Here is a 21692-nt window from a genome sequence, read left to right as displayed (position 1 = left end):
CCTCCAGCTCTAGCACCGGGCTCGGTGACCCCCTGGGCCTTCACACCCATCTTAGGGCTCCCAGGTGCAAGGTCAGCATCTCAGCAGCATCACAACATCTCCAAATTTCCAACATGGCCTGGAAAAGGCCACGCTTGGGAGCATGCCATCCCAAAAGAGCACAGCATAGATCCACTTGTGTGGCAGATTGAGGCTGGGAAAGATGCTAAAACACTAGCACACTGAAACACTGGCTAGGGAAAGCCCAGCGTCATTCTGCCCCAGCTCCTCTAAAAACTCAAGCAAATTGTTTGCATAATTCAGATGGTAACAGGAACCCTAACAACTGGTATTTTCCTGTGCTAATCTTGCTGCACGCAGTGTAATATTTACAGACATGAGTTCATTTTTGGCAATGCGCGTAGAGTTTGCACCATTAACCATTGTCATTCCTTTCTAGTTCCCCACACAAAGTGCTGGCACCCTCCTGCTCGGGCAGTCATTTCCTATTTCCTCCAGAATACACTTGTATTTCAATTAGAAAGAGTAACCTTCCCTCCCCATCCCAAAAGGCGGAGTAATATTGCTGTGCAATGTCAGCAGCTGCCATGTCCCACCCCAGAGGCAGCTGCAGTTCAGCAGTGGTTTGACAGCATTGCGGAGGCATGGGGAAAACAGGGATGGACACTTGGCCATCAAAATATTTCACATGTACAAATGGATGCATGTTTGCAGCGTGACAACAGGCACAGGCTGGAGGAGGTGGGAGAAGGAAAGCTTGGCCAAAGAACAGGAGGAAGACCCAGCCCTGCTCATGCCTGTGAAGCTTCACCATGAAGCTCCCTGGAGTAGCATTTCATGGCACAGCCCACTCTGCAAGGTCTCCAGTGATTCCCCAGAGTAGTCTGCAACAAAAAGGCTGTTTTGTTTGAATTTGTGTCCTCCTGGGCCAGCGCAACAGGGATGGGCTGGGGAAACAACCTTTGCTGAGAGGGCAGGGCTGCTCTTGGTTTCTTGGCTGACTTTAGCCATATGACCTTGAACAATTCCTGTCTCCTCCCCAAGCCCCTCTTGGTCCGCACAATCCCAGGTGATTAAACACACCAATAGTGCAAGGTATCGCACAAATGTCAAGAAGGGGCACCGTTGCCCTGTGCAACATGGCAGGGAGCAGAAACCTCCAGGAAGAAGAGGGTGGCCCAGAGAGAAGGTGTGCCAACCTGTCCGAGCCCTTCTCTGCTAGCCAGCACCATGCATCCGTGGGTCCCAGGGGAGAGAGCACTACAAACACATCAGTAAGCACACAGCAGGGCATGCAGGCTTGGGTTTTCATGTTTTTAACGTTAAACCTGTCCTGTAGGTTTTCACGACTCCATGGAACTGGTCTGGACACACTGATCCCACCGCACAGGTCTGACCGCAAAGCGGCATGGCTGGGGCATAGTGTCATCCACTCGGATAGACAAATGATTCACATTGTGGTTTCCAGAGTATTTTCTTGCCCTAACAATCCAGCCAGAAAAGGTCTGGGCATCTCAGCTTGCTCACACATCCTGCTGTCACTCAACGGACAGAGGGTCCTAAATAGAGCCAGTATAACCCAGGCATTGATGAGCTATTAGTCACCATCATCAAAGAAAGAAGCAGGCAGCAGTAAATAGGAGCAGGAGGGGAGCACGTGTCCACCTCTTCGGGTAACGCTGTACCTTCTGCTTCCATACACACCGCACACTGGAGCTGCACAGAAAAGCACACCAGGCATTCACCAGGCTCCCCATAAAGTGAGAGTCCTGTATTGCTCCCTTCCTTCCTGCCGTAGCAGGCGTTGGACTTACTCCACGCTCTCACTCCGTGGGACAGTAGCACAGGACCAGCACGGTCCCATCGGCCAGGGCTGCTCCAGGCAGCACCGGGGTTTGCTCTTCACATTCAGGTTTGCTCCCACCCACCATTTGCACAAACACTTCCTTCTTCTCAAGTAACAGCAGTTTCAGGGTTTTTTTTAATTACCAATTTATCTTAGGTTGCATGCAATGTGTGTTCTCCCACAGCAGAGAGCACTCCTTCTGCCCAACCTATTGCAGACCCCAGTTAAATGTCCCTGCATTCTTCCAAGGCAAAAACTAAACAAAATACGGTTTTTAAAACTTTTATATATATATATATATATATATAAAGACAGAGTTTGCAGGAAGCCAGCCCACAAAGCAGTTAGGCTTAAGAGGAGAGGGGACACAAGGAAGAGCCCGCCTTTGCACTTGCAACTGGTCCGCCAGTGGGATGGAGGAGGCAGCAGCCCCACTGCCACAGGAACACCGGGCAGGTTTGGGATCCAGAACTGACTCCTGGGGCTGATCCAGCTCTCCAAGCACTCAGTATCCCATGAACTTCCTGGGAATTTTCCCCATTCTGCATCCCTGAAGCATCCTGCAGGCACTCGAGCGAACACAAGACAGAGACACCCTGGTTCACACGAGATGTACCCACACCCAGAGCACAGCCAGCCAGGCCACCCCTGCAGTGACAGAGGGGATGAACACACCAGCCACAAGGCAAGCCCCATGCCCTCGGACTACCAGCTCAAAAGGGATGGTGGAGAAGGAAACGGGCAGTGCATGGCAAAGGCACACAGGATGTTTTCCTTTCTTCCATGCTGAATTCCAGCCCACAGCTGGGTGGGATCCGTGTGCTGAGCCTTTCAGTGCCAGGGGAAGCTTTTTGGACCAGCTATGGAGGTAGGGATAGAGGAACTGGGAATAAATTTATAAGGAGGCAGACACAGACTGGATAACCCTCCGTGAACTCAGATATAATGCAAGTAGAAACAAAAAGGGGAAAGATAAGGTGGAATAAGACTGAAAGATAAGAAGAGAGAAAAAAATAAGGATGAGGGTGTAATAACAGAGAGGAAAGAGTGGTCCAAAGATAATGGAGCTGGAAATAAAGGCATCTGAAAAATAGCAAAACTGGGAAGAGATCTAAACCAGGTTTTTCCCATCTGCCTCCACCCACAGGCTGGACTGTTTCCAGGACTATTCCCATGGCAGCTCCAAATTTATTCCCCTGCTGCTGTCTGCTCCGTGGCTCCCCTCCACACATATTCCTGACTGGCACTTCTTCCCCTCACCTGTTGCTGACATGGCAGACCTCTGGCTGCTGCTGAAAGCCAAGTGACACCAGGGCCTGGGGGGAGCATCTGCACATAAATCAAGAGCTGCTTTGTAGACACAAGGCTTTGTCCAGCTCCTGTGCCCCCTCCAGGCTATGTCAGGGTTGGAGAACAGAAGCTGCAGTGTGGTGGGACGCAGGCACCATGCAGACCCATGGGCTCCAGAGAGGTGAGAGGAAGGGTGAAGCACAAGGTGCTGCACAGGGCTGGCTTTGAATCAGCTGCACCAAGAAAGTCCATTTCCTCCTATCCCCACTCCCTCCCTCCCTGGGGCTCTTTGCTATATTATAGATAAGATGCCAAGATTATGTCTTACAGCAGCAAGGATGCTGAGTGCCTTCTGTGGTCCCTACGGTTACATTTAGCCCTTCAGTACAAGCTCAAAAAGGGATAGTCCCAAAAGGCTGAAGCTTTTTTTTAAAATCTCTTAGAAAGACAAATGTATTAATCTTAAATGCACCTAGGCCATGTTTCTCTTTCCATCTCTGTCTCCCACATCCTTCTGCCTTGACTTGGTCTGTGGAGGGGACTGAGCAGCAGGCCAAACCTAAGGGGATACAAAGGCTTCCTTTGCTCCTCCTGGGAGGAAGATCCACATGTACTGCAAAGACTGGTCCCATTCAGATGCCTTGTAAGAGCATTAAGCCCATAACTGGGCTAAAAAGCCTCAAACACAGCATCATGAACAGCTCCATCCAGCAGTGCCTAGTTTGAGCAAAGCCGCCCCAATGCACTGCAGCCAAATGGGAAGTCCTCCTCAGAGGCCATCTGCCCTGGGAGGAGCAGAAATCAGCTGGTTCTTGCAAGTTCATTTACCACAAAAGCAGCCGAGGGTGCAGAGTTTCCCTGGGAAGAGGAGCCAGCAGGCACAGGGGAAGCTGCCTGCGTGTCCCCGACATGGGAGCAGTGCCGAAGGTCTCCAGGTTAGCATCTCAGGACCTCAGCAGCACCACACTCTCACCCACACTGGCTAGGCCCCTCAAGACCTCTGGGGTTTCTGCTCACTGCAATGCCTGGAGCTTTGGCTGTGGAGCTCCAGCTACGCAGCGTTGTGCCCTCAACCATGGCAGGGACGTGATGCCTCTCCATTACCAACAGAACTTCCACCAAGGCCAGTGTGGTCCTCAGAGGAGCCCTTCCTGGGGCCAAGCAAGCTGCACCACAACTCAGTTATTCCCCAAGTTATTACCCCAAAGCTTCACGCTTAGGACAGCGGAGCTCTTTAGGGCAATCTTGGCCAACTGCAAGTGTTGTTCTTTGTTCAAGTTGAGATGCAGTCACATGGAGAAGGAATGACTGTTGGAGTCAAACATGAGGGAAAGTTTGTCAGTCACAGCTTTCCCCCCATGGCTTAGCCCTGGCTTCAGAGCTGAGAAATGTAACTTCTGTCCCTGTCAAATAAATACCACGCTGATCCCAGCCAGGCAGCATGGCGGTCTCTTCCAGGAAAGATGAGGTCTGATGAACACTCACAGGGATATAATCCTACCATACCCACACAATAAATGGTCATGTCGGGGTTTCTCCAAGTTGTTACTAAGCCATCACTGAACTAATATTTCACAGCCTCTACTGTCCTCTGCACTCTTAATTGCTTTCAATTACTTCTCATAGGCACAGCAGCTGGCTGAGCAATGCTCTCCCCCAGTGAAGCTAAACAGCTCACTGTGGAGAGCATGGAAGGAAGTTCAACTATTAGTTTGCATCACTGCTTGAGGGCTAGGTCATTCACCTTCCCTGGAAACCTACCCAGCATGAGTCAGAAATTAGCAGCTACCCAGACATCTGCTACAACACACATGCTCTTCAGCATCCTCGCCATGGGTTTCCGGTGGCCCTGTCATCCTCCTGTGTCCATGCAACAGGGCCTGGCAGCAAGAAGGACTTTCAAGGCTGCTGGCTATGCCCAAGCTCTTCCTCCAAAGGCTGGGAACATGTTTGATGTGACATTTTCTAGCAAAACATCATGTTCCCAGGAAATTGCTAGGCAGATGGGTCCGCAGACCTCCTTCCTCTGCCCCACAACACAGTGGGCCAAGCCAAAACTCCACACAAAGGGTGCTCTGCAAGACCAAGGAGTCTTGTTCTTTCCCCTTAAAGAGCTTTATTTTCAGGGGAGAAGAAGAAAGGACCATTTGTAGATGGACTGCAATTCTGGCAAAACATCCTCCAGAAATTCAGCACATGGGGGACATTCAGGATAGAAAACTTCATCTCAGGTGGTCAGAGATGGGTAAAGTAAATGCTTTTTCTCTGGGGCAGAAGCATTCTGCCTGGCTAAGGGTGAAGACAGGCCACCACTTCAAAGAGAAGGACATGCCCTTCCAAGCACTGGCATGCTGGTTGGGAAGACTCCCTAGCATCCAGCACACCATCAAAGCACTGCCCAAACTTGGCACAGGCCCCAGGGCCATGCCCCGAGCACTAATTTAGAACTGACAGGAGCCAGCCCTGGCGTACGGGATTAGCAGGACAACCAGCCCATCACCCTGGGCGCAGGACAGTCGCCTCGAGAAAGATTAGCATTTGGCTATCTTCAGTTGCTAGAGAGCACTGGTGGCCGAAGGGACCAAATCACCCTTGTTACGTGGCCATTTTAAAAATAACCTTTCCCAAAGCCCCACAGGGCATAACCCTGTGTCTGTCTCGGCTCTGGGAGCCGAAGGAGATCAGCTTGCAGGGCTGACGGGTATTTTTGGGCATTCTGACTAATTGTCAGGACATATGCTGGGCATACTTTACAAGGAAAAACAAAACTGCAAAGTCCCCTCTGGTGAGGCCTATGGGGTTGGATTAGTCACAAAAGTTATTCTCAGAAACCTCTGCTTTGGGAGGGTTTGATTTCATTTCCAGCTTCAGATAAGTGTGTTTTAAAATGGAGGAAGGGGTCAGCTTCCTTGCACCCAGCCAGGACGGTGCCATTGAACCACCACCACCAAGGGCAGGAGAAATGGAAACCCTTCACCTTGGAGTGGCATCAAACTCACAATGGCTTTTTTGGCACCACATCACATGGGCACTCACTGGCTGTTCCAGGAGACATGCTCTAGGACAAGCCAAGGAGAAGACACCCACCAGAGGGGGGTGAGGAGGCCCACAAGCACCCACTCACTTGTAAGATGGAGACACGGTTCAGCCTTTCTAAGACACTTTGCTCTGGTCCTGCATTATCACACATTTCCTCTGCTGAAACAGATGCCATTTAACCTTCCTCTTGGCCCAGGCTTAGCCTGTGGCCAGAGTTGACTTCAGCCACCATTCACATGAATATTTTGCAAATCATCCCATTAAGTCTCTCATCAAAGCCCTGTTCATTTAATGACCACACATCACCCTGTTCAGCCCGGCTCCTTGCCCCTCTGCTTTTGCAGGGAAGCTAGAGCCCTTGCAAGACTAGGAGACCACTTGCCTTCCCACTCAACTTGCCTTGGCTGCTCTTTCCCAAACTGGCCTCCAAGAGACTAAGGACTCTGGCAAAACCAGAGAAGTCAGTCAGACTTCCAGAAGAGCCTGGAGCCCTGAGAAAGGAGTATTTTGCCAGCCGTGACCCTTTTTCTCCCTCCACGCTCATGAGAAAGGGACTCGCAGCTCAGCAACTCCAGAGCCTCAACATACTGCAGCCAAATGTGAAGTCTTCCTCTGAGGCCAACTGCCCTGAAAGGAGCAGAGATCAGCTGCTTCTTTCAAGTTCATTTACCATGAAAAAAAATAATTTATTTTAAAAAGGAACTGATTTGGGTTTTTTTGGTTGTAGTTCCTTGCTCTTTCTCCTCCCAACAGCATCTTTCACCAATCTCAGCACCTCAACAGCTCTTCACTCTTATGCCCCTTTAAGCCAGCTCGATTTCTCTACACTTATTAAGACAACAAATAAAGCTCCTGTGTGCAACATCTCCACAACACCCTGGGACATGCAAGCCCAGAGCAGCCCATGTTTTCCCACCACCATGGGTGCGCTCTGCCTTTCTGTCCAGAAGCTGTTGTGGTACTTTGAGCCCCTCTGCTGTCTCATCTCACGCTGCTGGCCCACACACTTGTGTTTTCCCTTTTCTCTGGTATAGATCAAACCTTGCTCTTTTCATTCAGCAGGAACACTGCACCAAAAGCACACACATCTCAGGGTGGCGAGAGCTCTCTGAAGTCTCCACCAGTGCTTTCTGCATATTTTCCCCCCTGAGCTGCACAGCAATTTCCACTGAGGAGGTGTTGTCTATTCAATTTCTAGTAACGGCATTAAAATGTATGAGCCATTTCTCTGGAGTCAGGGATAATATTTTCAGAGTGCCTGTGTGATTCTGGAATGTAAATCTCATTTTTCATGAAGTGATAAGGATCCTGGGTCTCCCTGGAAATCATGTCAGATCAGAGCTGGGCAAGGACTACATTAAAAATCATTTTCCATGGGATCAGTTAGAAAACATTGATTCTCAGGTTTATAAATGAATAGAAAGGAAAAAAAAATAAATCTTTAAATCTTTCATCAGGTTTAGGATTCAATTTCAGGCAAAACCCCAGAATGGGGCTGAGCCCAGCAGCAGGAGCCCAGCCCTGGTTTGTGGCATGCCAGCTGAGTGTCCTCATCTGCAGGATGGAGGCAGTTTTAGAGGCAAGGGAATTCTCCCCACAACACCCTCCCACTCTAGTTTTTGGGTAACCTAGCAAAATTTCAGTTGTTTTGTGTCTTTGGAAATATTAAGATCAGTAGACTAATACTTGGCATGAGACAGTTCAGCCCAAAGCAGTATGGAGAGGCAAGGTTGTTTAAAATGAGACATTTAATTTACCTCCCAATTGCTGAAAAAGCAAATGCCTTCATCTCCCACCTCCACAGGGATGGGCCAGGGTGCCTGGGGGTAAGAGGAGGTCCCTTCTCCTCTCCTGGGTTCCCCACCAAGGCTCTTAGAGCAGCACTGCACCTTACAGCATTTCTATCGGTGCTCGCTCCTGGAGCGACAGGTGAAGTCTATGGGCTGTTACATTAATTAAACACACATCTTGGAATAAGAAAAATGACATACTTAGAAAAGTGCTTGATTTAAAACACAGTAATAAACCAACTGGAGTTGGTGTAACCACTTATGTGTTTGATTAAGCCATCCTCTGCTCTGTGGCTGGATCCAGGCACAAAAAAATGATTTTGTTTTCTTTCTCAAGTAGCAGTGAGACAATAAATTCAGGGGCAATGAGTAACACAGTCTGAAAAGAGAAACAGCCCTTCTCAATACAATTGCTGCTGGCTGTCAAGCTACTGTCCAAATCAAACTATTAGAGGATCGGCTCCATGTGACAAAAAAGCAGCACTAATTGCACACAAGTGCCAGACAAAACTGTCAAAAAGCTAAAGCAGATGGAAAACATCTTTCTTTTAAAACCAGCTTGTGCAGCCGCATTGCATGAGAGCCCACAAGCACCCGTGTCCTCCTGGGAATGCTGCAGGATAATGGGGAAAGGGTAGGCCTTCCAAATCATCAAGGACTTCTCCTGCAATAGCAAGGACTCTACTGTCCCTTTGATAAAGTTAGGCCTCTTGAGCCAAATTGTCCTCTCAGCTGTGCTGGAACAGCCCAGTAGCAACCCTTGCCTGCTTGATGCCAGGGTTGAGCAAGGTTAGGCTTGGTCCTGGCCAAGTCCAGGATGTGAAAAGTACAGCAGTGTTTTTAGTTGCCCAGAGACAGCCAAAAAGCAAACATGCCTTGATACCAAGTAGGTGAAACACTGGAGTGAAGACACAGGGAAGAGAGACACTGCAGACCCGCAGGGATGCCTGTCCTGTTCCCAAACGCTAACGCCCAGCATTGCTCAAAGAGGCAACGCAAAGGAATACCAAATAATTCATGCACACATTAGACATGCTGTGCCTCATCTCCAAAGAGCTGCTGAAAGCCAAAGATAAAATGCCGTGGAGCAGTTCGTTAGCTGCCTGCCAGCTCCAGTATGGGCAATATGGGGGACACGGTGGATGGAGCTGGCCCAGGCATGCCACCGAGAGCACCATCAACTATAAAATGCAAATGTGCGCAGCTGAAATCATGCTCTCTCACCCAAATCTCACTTAGTTATAACCTCTCACATTAAAAAACACCTTCTTTCAAATGCCGACCTACTCCAAGTTTCATAAAGCCCTTCCCCAGAGCTGGTGATTGTGACAGAGCTGCCCAGGATGCTGAGGGACTTGGATATGTCACCAAAGCATTCCCCACATGGCTCCAGAAAGGAGCTGGAAGAAATCCACCCACAGGCCTGGAAGGGACGTGCAAGAACACAGAGACAGACTGCTCCATGCTTGTAAAATTATAATAAAAGACTTCCAAAACCCAAAAATACCTCTGCCAAAACCAGTGCCCTTTTCATCCCCTGCTCCAGAAAGCCATGAGGTTAATTGAAAAAAAATTTGTGTTTTTATCTCACGTGAGTAGGTTCATGGGTTACATTTCGGGGGCTCAGCTTTTGTCTGCATATGTGCTGTTGATAACTGTTACCTGTTTTCAGCCACTGGTGACCATGTCTTAAAAGTTTCAGTGAAATCCATCAGTGGGCCCCTGGTAAGTGGCTTATGCGTTGCTTCATCAAGACAGCTGCCAGGCAATATGGTGATGTATTTCTACACCATTTCACGTATTTGATAACTTGGAAATGGGGAGCAAAAACCAAGAAAAGGGAACAGTATAGACCACTGGCACACGTTTGTCAGCCTCTCCCCTGCAGCATCCTAGTGCAGAGGGACAGGCAGTGCTTCCTCCTACAGACAGAATTTTAGTCAAAAATTGCACTTCAGGAAGTATGAATTCATTGAACACAAGTACATCTGGAAACATCTCCACCTTAGCAGAGAAAGGTGCAGGATGCTATCAGAGCCCTGCCTGGAGCCCTTCTGGCTGGGCTGCCAGAGAGACCCAGTCCTGCCTTTCCAAGCAGCATGGCCAGCAGCCCTGCAAGTGCCCCCTCCAACCCCAACCTCCACCACCCAGGTCTCAGCTCTGCAGCAGAGAGCAAGAAAGCCACCTCTCTGCTTGCAGCAGCTGCTCCCGCACTGCCCTGGTGGGAGATGACCCCCCGTGGCTGTCCAAGCGCTGGTCCTCCTGACATCTAGTGTCATATGTGGGGATGTCATATTCCTGGGAGCAACAGCAGGAATGGACAGACAGAAAGCTACCAAACCCTGTCACTAGAATCAGCCCTTCAAAAGTCAAGTCCTGGTCTAACTTAAGCTGGGGGCACTTCTGGGTGAAATAATAGCAGAGCCCAAATTTTCAAGTTCCTGCCCTAGGTACATTGCAGAAGAGGGTGAGGTTTTCCCCAAGTCCTTGCTCCAGTGCCTGGAGCAGCAGCAGGGGAGAGGCTCTGCCCGTCAGATACACCTATCTAACTAGCTGTTGAAAATGAGCCCTTATCTACAAATCAGGCATCTCTATTTTTCCCCACAATCCTTGCACAAGGAGGGGTCTCCAAGATATGGGAGGCAGCAGAGGAGACCACCTCTGCAGCACTTTAACCCACCCCCGGGGCTCTCCAGCCCACCGGGAACATCACCGCCACACTTCCAGGAATTGTAAAAAGCTTGGGCTCAACAACCAGCCTCACGCACCATCCCCCGCTTGGTCTCATTTGCAAGGCAAAAGCTCGCTGGCAAAACAGGTTGCAGAGCGTCCAAGTGTCAGTGGAGCAGACAGCGTTACTGGCGCTGGCTCCCCTTCCATCCAGCTGCTCCAACTCAGGCACCGACGCTGCTCAGAGGATGAGCTCATCATTATTTCAGGTCGAATTTGCACTTGGCAATCTCCCTGGTAACCAAAACAAATTACTCATTGGTTTATAGCAGATTTATTGGTTGTTTGTTTCAGCGTCTAGTGCGGTACACAGAGAGCTTCACCACATTATAGCACCAACACAGCCTGGGGTACGAGCACGCGGAGGACGGTATTTCAGCCATTGCTATGGAGATGGGCTGCGTTAGCACTGGAAGTCAGGGGAACACTGACTTCGGGCCTGACCCCCATGACATGAAACCACAAAAAGGAGGTGTTGAGACATGGTCTTCGCTCACGCACACCACGGGTGCCCCTGCAGGGCAGCCTCCTGCCACATCCCAAACACCAGATGAGTGGTAGCCTCCTCCAGCAGCACATCAGATTATTGTTTGCAATCCTCTCCAGTCAGAAATCAAACAATCTTTCCCTGAAACAGGTATCAGGAGGGTCTGACACTAGCATATCCACTAGCCCCAGCCATCATTGGCTCCATTTCATGTGTCTGGACTATAAGGGTATGGCCACTTATAGCTCTTCCTGCCTGTTTATGCTCTTGGGCAGGAATTTTCTCCCATTCACCACCACATGCATCAGCACGAAGTGCACCGAGAAGCAGGACTAACCCCAGAGTATTTGCCTGCTCCGATCTGCAACACAGAGTGCTTGAAAGACATCAGCCATCTCTGACTTTCTGTAACACCTAGACCTGAGCCAAAATACAGCTCAGAAGTTGCCCAAAATCACCTTGTATGTTTAACAAAGGGTTTGGGGTTTTTTTTGCCGAATGCATTTTTGCAAGAAAGAGAAATTCTACCCTGACCAGCTCAATCCAGCAGGCTGAATTGTTGGTCAAGATATGTAATCCATGGCTAAGTCCCCAGGCCAGCCTTCTGAAATGAAAACAGGCAGGTTGTGTCCCCAGCCCACTGCAAGAAACCCATCCCACCACAGCCTGATCCAGAGTCAAAGTTTCCACCTTCAGCTAAATCAAAATCATTGTGGTGATAATGGTATAAAAGAGAAGGGAAGATTATGGTGAGAGGTGGACGACATGCTTGTGCATCCAACAAAGCAAATCCAGACAGAATTAAATAGATTTGCATCCCCAGTGAGTGCCTTTGCGTCGCTGAGGGGTGAACGTGGGCTGTTTTCTGTCCTGCTCCGGTGCTGCCACCTGGGTCGTTTCCAGAGGCAGCGCTGAAATACATTATACATCAAGTGGCATTTACCTGGCAGGCTGTCCCAGAGGGGAAGTGTGACTGGCTTTCAGTCAGCAGAGCAAGGGTAGATAGGAAACAGCATTTGCATGTGTTGAGTGAAATATATAGCTCCGTGTATTTTTAAAGTGAGATGAGACCAGTGAGAGAGAGAGGGAGATTCTTGCACCCTGGACTGCTCATTACTGCCTCTACAACAGTACTGCCAGAAGCAAGACCAGGTCAAGACAATGCTTAGAGACACCAGGGAATTTTAAAGTAGGAATTGCTCAGATTTCTGGATGAAGACCACACAGCCCTGTGCTTCTGGAGGTGCTGTCTGCGTTTGCATTCCCTCAAACCCCTGACCGCCCGGCGGTTAATGCTGTACCAAAGAGTAGGAGGTGCTCCAGGCCCCCAGGATGCCTTCAGGATCCTTCCGCTGCCTCCACGGGTTGTTCATCTGAACAGATGTGAGCCAGAACACTCATCCAACTGGATTAGGTAAGTCATGCTAGAAAAATCCCTGTAGTACCCAGCAGCAGCATGAGTGCACACAGCTGTCCCAGGGCAACATGTCTTCTGGGAGGCTGGCAGTCCTGGGGATGACACACCTATGGGATATTTTAAAAAGCTCTTTGCTATGTCAGAAGAGGGGCAAACCAAGAGGCACAGAACAAAGAGAAAAAAGTTCGAGAGTCCAAAAATGAGGTGATAAGACAGAAGCTGGAAAGGCAGGCAGGCAGTGCCTCAGAAGTGATTAATTCCAAACCTTTGCTCCAATGTTTATTATAGAAAACAGCAGATAAGAAAGGCGGCTGATGGTAACAACTGCCAGGGGCAGCCAGTCCCAAGTTAAACAAATAGCAAATGCCTTGTGAGTAGGCTGCCAAGTCAGAACGGTTCCCACAACTTGGGGCATTTCTTTAGAAGAAAGCACATTATTTTCTCCCACCCCAGCATCCTATCAGCAATGGGGGAACTATATTTAGGGTGGTTTCATAGTTACTCTTAACAGGGATCTTTAGTCAGAGACCACTGGAAGCACATGAAAACTGAATATTCCCAAGGCATTGGGGAAGAGCTGGGAGCCAATTCCCTGCAGGAAAGCCAACTAGCAACCACTGGGGGCTGGACCAGCCATGGGTTTAGTGTGATGAACCACTTCTATTTTTCTTAGCAAAGGAAGAAAGGCATATCCAGCACACTGGTTCTTAAGACAAAGTTTTGGAGGATTGAGTGGATTTTTATGCTCTCTCTGGCCAAGCAAAACAGCAGAGAGCAATTCTGCCAGCAGCTCTGAAGTCCTCTGCTGCTTAGACACTGGTGTAACACAAGAACTTTCACATATGGGGGCAGCTATGTGGCATTAAAGGTAGCTTGAAGCAAAATAGGTGGACCATAGATCTCTACAAACTGTGCCTCTCCCTCAGCATATCTAGCATGTGCAATTTCTTGTTAACAGTAGCCTCTTAAACCCATCATTTCAGTAAATAGACACCACTGGAGCCAGCCATCATTCATTTGAAGCTCCCCCTATTTCAAAGCATGAAAAAGCATGGAAGTCTCATGTCTTGAAGACAAGCAGGAGGGTTTTCCAGGAGGGAAAGCTTTTCTATTTTTTTTTAATTTTTTTTAAGCTATTTCCCCTGTTCTTCCTCCCCATCTACATCGCAGTAGAGACACCAGAACAGACTCATTTCACTGTAGCTCTGCAGTTCAATGAGTAAACTGGCTATGAAACATTTTGGTTCAAATTATTAAACCTCAAGCTATACCTGTCAGGCAGCCTCCAGTAGGCAAACATCAGTCCCCTTTTCCACTCTGGTTTGGTTTCCCCTTTCCAGGGATGGGAAGATATTAGAAACAAGGAAGCTGAAAAGCCACCCTCAGTGCTTGTTCCCAGCTGGGAGCCAATTCCGTGCAGGAAGTTTTTCCCTTGTTCTTCATTAGAGATCTGGGTGACGACTGGTATTCTGCATTTGATCCCAACAAACCACAAATCCAAGCACTTTTAATCCCTCACAGTTACCAGCTGTTGACTGCCTACTCACATGCCAAACAGCCAGCTCTGCCAAGCAGGAGGAAGATAGGGAAGCATCAGTCACTGGGGTCACCTCAAGAAACAAAAGAAAGATCAGGCACATCCATGAAATGAGTGGGTCTTCTGAAAACACCAATCTGAAGTCAAGAGGTTTTGAATTTCCTATTCATAAAAATAATGCAGCTCTATAATACTGTCCAAACCAAAACTGTAACTCTGCCTTAAAGCTTCCAGTCAGACACACAGCAAAACACCACCCTCCCACCCTGGGCTGCAGCTTCCTCACTGTTGGGAACCCTGTCCTGGCTCTCCAGCCTTTTTCAGGGCACTCTTTAATTTGAATCTATTTTGAAAGAGTGTTTCCTCAGAACCCCATCTATGCCATTCCAGCATGGCTATAATGCAATCCTTGCCCTGATTTTGAATAGTTTCAAAGTCCTAAATGTCATTTTAGTCCTGTCCTTCCAGAGGACATGAGCCCTATTTGCTGGGAGGGAAAGACCTGTTTCCTCAGAGGGAGATGAGAAAGCTGGAGAAGCATAAGAGCATCCATCCATCCGTCCGTCCGTCCCCCAGATGACACCGCTCTTTCTGCTCTGACAGCAGGAATTTGCTCTGGCAGCGTTCTTGGCACCACACACACCTGAACGGCTCCGAAAGCATCGGGGGCCAAATCCTGCTTCAGTACACGCTGCAGGGATGTGCAGGGAGAGCAAACGCTGCCCCGCCAAGGCAGCCTTTTTGTGGCTTTCCACATACCAGCTGGGAGCAGAGCAAAGCCTTTGTGGGAAATACTTAGAGCAGCAAAACAAGTCAATCTCTGGCAGGAGAGAGATTTTTGGCTGTGGGCCTGGGGAAGGAGAGCACATGGGATGCACAGCACCTGCATCCTCTGGGACTGAGAGTAAGAAGCTGGGGCAGGGCTCTGTTCTCCTGACACCCATCCCTTCTGCACACCCTGCCTATTTTATGGGAGCAGCACCCAACCATGGGCTCTCTCCCAGCACATAGACTTCATTTTAGCCCAACTGTGACTGCCTCTAGACACCGCAGAAATAATTCCCTGCACGGAACAACTTCTAATCCTTCTTTAAGGGACTTTATTCCACCAATTTACACATCGGCTGAGGGAGCTGGGGGTGTTCAGCCTGGAGAAAAGGAGGCTGAGGGGAGACCTTCTCGCTCTCTACAACTCCCTGAAAGGAGGGTGTAGCCAGGGGAGGTCGGTCTCTTCTCCCAAGGAACAGGCGATGGGACGAGGAAACGGCCTCAAGTTGCACCAGGGGAGGTTCAGGTTGGATATTGGGAACAATTTTGACACTGAAAGGGTTATCAAGCCTTGGAATGGGCTGCCCAGGGAAGTGGTTGAGGCACCATCCCTGGAGGTATTTAAAGGCCGGGTTGACATAGTGCTTAGAGACATGGTTTAGGGATGGTTTTTATCAGAGTTAGGTTGATGGTTGGACTAGATGATCTGAAAGATCCCTTCCAACCCAGACAATTCTATGATTCTATAATCATTTCAGAGCCAAAGTTCTTGCAGTATTTTTACTGAGTCTGCAGGCTCCCTTTGGACACAGGCAGAGGGTTATCAGGCAGAAACCCTCATCACAGACCAGCGTTGACCTCTCAGATCCTATTCACTCCTTCAGAATCCAGCTGGTGTAACGTCCCCAGAGCTGGGTATGGGCTGCCCATCTACAAAACACCACAATCAAAGCCCATCAGGGAGTCAAAACATGCTGGGCTTTATCCTGTTTCTGAACCCCAGGGAAGCCCCAGCGCCTTTGCTCCTACACCCAGCCAAGTGGCTGCAATCAATCCCCTATTCACGGGCAGGACAGGAACCTGACAGGGCTCCCACCAGCTGCTTCATACCATATGTATGGATTTTCCACTCGTGGTACAGTTTGCTGGAAAGACTGCTTCTGAAATAAAGGCCAGCCAAGATGGGCTGGAGAGTGTTTATTTTCAAGTGTTTGAGTGCCCTAAACGTTGTCTCCTTTGAACAGCTGCCATTATTTACATCCAGGCAGAGAATTATACCAGCATACATGGAGGCAAGCCATCGTTGACAGCAGGGAATAACTTCTCCTGTTCAGAACACTTCAAGAGCCCAATCCTACAAATCTCCCCCCAGCCAAAACTCCAAGAGCAGTGCAAGTCAGAAACCAGCTGTAAAACTCCAGCCCTGAACTGGTTCCTCAGAGCCACACTCCAAAACCTCAGCAATTAACGTTCTTTTCCACTGAGATCTCGAGGGGCTTTTTTTCCACACTTGTGGTGTTACCTCTGAAACCCCTAACCCACATTTTTCTAGCAGGTATTATTCGAGAAGGACTTTTTATATACGGAGATCTTTAAGGAGAAAGAACAAACTGTTTTGTATTCAAGAATGCTGAACTTGGGGAGAGGAGTGGGGAGAAAAAAAAAAAAAAAAGAGAAGGGTGTTGTCACTGAAGTTAAGTATGTGGGTGCTTTTATCATTAAAAAAGAAAGTTTAAAGCCATATTTGGCTGCTTGATCAGCTATTTGCTTTCCACATCATGGTTTAAGAATTTAATCAGTTTCCTTTCTGAAGTTTTTGTTGTTGTTTTTTTAAAAAACACTCTTCCTCTCAAAACCAGGTAAAAGACTAATTAGTATGTGGATTGTTTTAATCATTTTTTTCCCCCTCCCTTTCAAGCACTAGATTTCAGTGATTTAAAAAAGCAGCCACATCCATTTCTAAACCACAGACCGGCTCCTGCTTACACAATACAAACTGGACCAGTCACAAGCACTAACTTATCTTTTGCCTGGTTGCTAAAGAAAAGATTAATGACAGAAATATCCATCTTGCAAACATATGGGCGAATAGTTTCACTCACGCAAAGTGATTCCACAAATCTATATAGATATAAGGGTGCAGTGTTTGTATAAAGATAAAGGTGTTTGCATTCACACGGGGACAGCTGCGAGTGCGACTCATCAGAAACCCTGCAACTGCCCAATATGCCATAATACAGAAAGAGGAAGATGTAATAATTATTAGGTAAAAGCTTGCATTTCCATATTCCCCAATTCTGTTACTGCCAGCCAGTATCAGAAGGGTATCATACCTCACTTTCCGAGAGCATCACATCACCTTAGAGCCCACAAAACAGCCACTGCTTTAGCTGTTTCCTCCCCAGCTGTCATTAAAAGCTTCAAAGAGGCACATCTCATCACCTGCCTAGGAAAACACACAGCTGACAGCTCTTACACAGCTTTGTACCTCTGCAAATACTCCTTAAACAACCACTCAGCTGGGAAGCAAAGAGAAAAAGCTATATTTATACCCCAGTGGCTGCCTGTACTTTCAAAGCCACCACTTTCCAGGAGGGAATACGTCTATCAGAAAAAAGAGGATGCAAGAGAAATCAGAAGAATTTAGATAAATCAGCAAGAATTTAGATAAATCCCACCCCCAAAACACCCCATAAAACAGAGGCAGTTTGTGAGGTTAATTCAGTGATCCACGAAGAAACTCTTGCTAGAAAGAGTGTTTTAGAAGGACGTTATACACCCACAGACTTCCCATTTCCCCTAGCCCTGTTCTCACAAACCCTTCCCTAGCAGAGCAGTCGCAAAGCGCAGCAAAGACTCAGCTCAAGCCCTGAAATCCAGAGATACGCGGAGCATGGGATGCTGAAAAGCTCCCTGCCCAGCCAGATGATCCTGGAGAGGGAGAGACAAAGGCATGTGCTTACTGGCTGCCAGGGAGCTGCTGCTGGGCGGCTGCTGCCTGCAGGAGGGCAGGGATGGACCGAGCTCCGAGCACAGCACCTCAGCAGTGGGATGGATCTGGGAATGCTCCGGTCCAGGGCCGTGCCTCGAGTCTGGCAGAGGCAATGCGCCTGGGCTGGGGTGTCCAGCTGGTGGGACAGTGGCTGCTTTGCCACTTATAGCAGGGAGGTGCGTTGCGAAAAAAAAAAATAAATTAATCCAACCAATAGCACCATTCCTGCCCGGGGAGCAGCTGGAGCAGAGGAACAGCCTGCTCCTCCCAGGGTCCCTGCAGGATCCGTGGGGGAAAATCCACCCAGCTATGGCACTTGGCCAGCATTGCTGTTCCCCTGCTTCCCCACAACAGCAAAGCACTGTTACTGGGACCCGTGGGACTCACTAGGCTGGGCAAAGCCCCTCTTGCCCACAAAGTGCTGGGAGTTGCGCTCCCAGACTGTTAGACACAAGGAAAATGCGGCACAAAAACTTCATTTGTGGGTGGATTCGTCTCCAGCCTCCCATCCTGTCCAAGCTAACCTCTCCCAAAGCCAAAGCTTTTCCTGGCAGCTCTGTTACAACGTGTGTCACATCCAGGTTCATAAACAGAGTTTCCAGGACAGAAAAAAAACCAGAAGGGACGCATTTCAAGTCAACAGCCAGCAGGGAGGGAACCCAGATGAAGGGAGCACAGCAAATATGATGCCAAAAGAGGTGTATTTTCTTCAAAGCAGACACAAGAGAAAGTACTACCAGGTAGCAAGTTATTCCTATTTTAAACAAATCTGCCTGTTTGTGCTGCACCACATCAGACAAATCTGACAAAATTCATATCTGTTTTCTTTCCCCCCCTCTGTTCTCTATGCCTTATCCCCCCATCCTGTGGGGTTTTTTCTGCTTTTAGGTTTTCCAAGTTTGTCCCCACTTTCTTCCATGCTTCTGCTATTGGGTATGTGGTCCAGCAAGTAAGTTTGTCTTTTAACAGGAGGTGCTTGGGTTGGAGCTCTTGCACTACAAATAGGCTTTTGTGGTGCCTTGGAGAGCCACAGAGCTGCTGACTAATGGCAGGAGAGTCCGGGCATCCTGGTGGGTATGCTGGATACACCGCTGGTATCCCTAGAAAGCAGATCATTATGTTTGGGCCAAGGAATGTCTTTTTCTTTACTAAAATGAAACAAACATTGCATAAGAGCAGATATAGTCTCTTTACAGAACCATTTGTATTCCTGTGTGTCTCTGTTCTTTTAACAGGTAAGTCCCAGACTCTTGGGCACCCCATCATCCATGTTAACAACATTCCTAGCAGCGATGAGAACACTGGATTGCCCCGAGGTTCAAAGCTCAGACTGTCACCACTTGCCAAGAGTAACTTCAGGCATGCATAAAATACAGATGTAGAATACAGATGTAGAACACCATCATTATTTATCATTACGGACTGAAGTTTACATTTGTTTTTCAAAGGAATCCAATCACTCATTTCTAGCTCATTTTTCCAACAGCTTTCCCGACAACCATAAAACTTAGTTACCATCAGCAAGAGCTTTTCTCTAGTGGCTGTCTGTCACCAACAATCAGACCAACAAGAACATTAGCAAAAGCCCTTTGCCCCCAAAGCATGATATTGCTTACGTGATTGCAGCTGCACAGCTCTGAGATTCATGAGAAATCAGAGAGCACTGGGTTGGAAGAGACCCCAAGGATCATCTGGTCCAACTAAAAAGCAAAAGCACAGTCTAGGCAAGATGGCCCAGCACTCAGTCTAGCTGAATCTTAAAAGTGTCCAATACTGGGGAATCCACCACTTCCCTGGGGAGATTATTCCATTGTGAAAAAATTTCCTCGTGTCCAATTGGAATCTCCCCAGGATTAGCTTGTACCCATTACCCCTCATCTTTTCCATGTGACTCCTTGTAAAAAGGGACTCTCCACCTCCTTTGTAGCCACCCCTTAAATACTGGAACATGGTGATAAGGTCTCCCCTAAGCCTTCTTTTCTCAATGCTGAACAAACCCAATTCTCTCAGCCTTTCCTCATATTGTAGGCTTCTCAGTCCTTGGATCATCCTTGTGGCCCTTCTCTGGACCTTCTCCCACATCTTTTCATGTAGCAGGGACCAAAACTGAACACAGTGTTCCAGGTGCAGCCTGACAAGTGCTGAGTAGAGTGGGATAATGACTTCTTTCTCTCTGCTGGTGATGCCCTTCTGGATGCAACCCAGCATCCTGTTGGCTTTCATAGCCACTGCAGCACACCTTTCACTCATATTGAGGTTGTTTGAAAAAGAACTATTGACCACCACCCTTCTGGCTGCAGCCTGTCAGCTGGTTCCCCACCCACCACACAGACCACTTGTCTAGACCGTAACACATCAGTTTCTCTAGGAGGAGGCTGTGGGGAACCACATTGAAAGCCTTGGAGAAGTTCAAGCAGACAATGTCCACCGCTCACCCCACATCATCCCATCTACTTTGTTGTAGAAGCTGATCAGGTTTGTCAAGCACAATTTGCCCTTGGTGAATCCATGCTGGCTTTTTCCAGTCACAGAGGATAAGGCCCCTCAAGGATGGGACATTCAGACAGAACATTTCCAATTAGATAAATCAAGCCAAGAGCTCCAGGAGAATCATGAATTGTAGAGTGTTGGGACATAAAGACAAACTAGGTGTTGCGCAGCTATAGGAAAATGTCACCAGGGGCAACTTACTCTGCAACCACCTCCTGCAGGTTTCTTCCTTTAAAGGAAGGAGCCTTCCTGCTTCTGGCAGCAAGCAGAAGTAGGACATAAAAGTAGCATGGGTCCAGGAGCACCTGTACCAGTGGTGCCTAGTTAATATGCTACTTCTCCAGAGACTGGTCAGTGTCCCTGTCACCACAGGAGTATTTGGGGACTGACCCTGCTGCATCTTGGAGGAACATGACTGCATTATACATCCTGGAGAAGCACAAGCACACTAGTAGGTGAACAAGCCCAATGGTAGGTACGCAGCTGTCCTGGGTCTGGCAGGGATAGGGTTAATTCTCCCCAGGACCTAGCAGGGACACAGGTATCCACGTGAGCCATGCCCAGGGGGTATCCGGAGCTGGCCAGGGAAGGGGAGGGGCAGGAAGTCGGGGGGGGGGGAAGAGGAAGTCATCCCCGGGGGAGCAGAGGGGTCGGGGGTGACCCGGGTGCGGTCGGCAAGCGGTGGTATCGTACTCGTGGTTGTATATTCCTCTGTCAGTGTTATTGTTGTTGTTGTTTCTTGCTCCCCTTGCTGTTCTGTTAAATTGCCTTTGTCTCAACCCAGGAGTTTTTGCCTTTTTTTCTTCCCATTCTCCCCTCCCGGCCGCGCTGGCGGTGGGGGCCCGATCTGAGCGAGCGGCTGCCCCCTGGTTCTTTGTTGCCGTCTGAGGCCAAACCACGACAGCAGCCCACCAGCAGCGTAAGAAGCATCCCATCCCAGGGAGCATCCTCAGGCTTCTGCCAGGATCCTCTGCCTCTTATTTAAAATATTAGATGCCTTCCACATACAACACAAACTAGAGGTTTCACTGCTAAATCCCAAAGACCAGCTACCATCAAAACCAACTCTAAGGCATTATATGTCTGTCGGCCTAACAGAGTAGCAGCTAAATAACAAATTGATCTATTTAACATGCCTCTTGCTGATTATAGCAGAGCAAGTTGTTAATTGACCAGCTCATTGCTCTTGTCAGATTACAACTCAAGGTCTGATCTTACACTTGTTGCATCCTCCGGATCCCCTCTGCCTTCCCTGCCCCATGGGCACAACGTCATGTCCAGAAAAAAAGCAGCAGAATAAAGGTCT

At 48.6% G+C, this 21692-nt stretch overlaps 1 protein-coding gene across 1 annotated transcript in view; it reads right to left on the bottom strand.

Moving 5' to 3' along the window:
• Positions 1-18060, bottom strand: part of FHL1 (four and a half LIM domains 1) — a 32637-nt gene extending 14577 nt beyond the window's left edge. Inside the window, exon 1 of the mRNA XM_074147728.1 lies at positions 17868-18060. The gene's annotated coding sequence lies outside the window, so the exon portion shown is untranslated. The remainder of the gene's footprint in view (positions 1-17867) is intronic.
• Between the last annotated feature and the right edge of the window lie 3632 nt (positions 18061-21692).

Source organism: Numenius arquata, chromosome 5 (genome assembly GCF_964106895.1).
Source record: "Numenius arquata chromosome 5, bNumArq3.hap1.1, whole genome shotgun sequence".
NCBI classification, from domain to species: domain Eukaryota; kingdom Metazoa; phylum Chordata; class Aves; order Charadriiformes; family Scolopacidae; genus Numenius; species Numenius arquata.
Note: the sequence above shows the minus strand (reverse complement) of the source record. Positions and strands in the feature narration are given on the sequence as shown.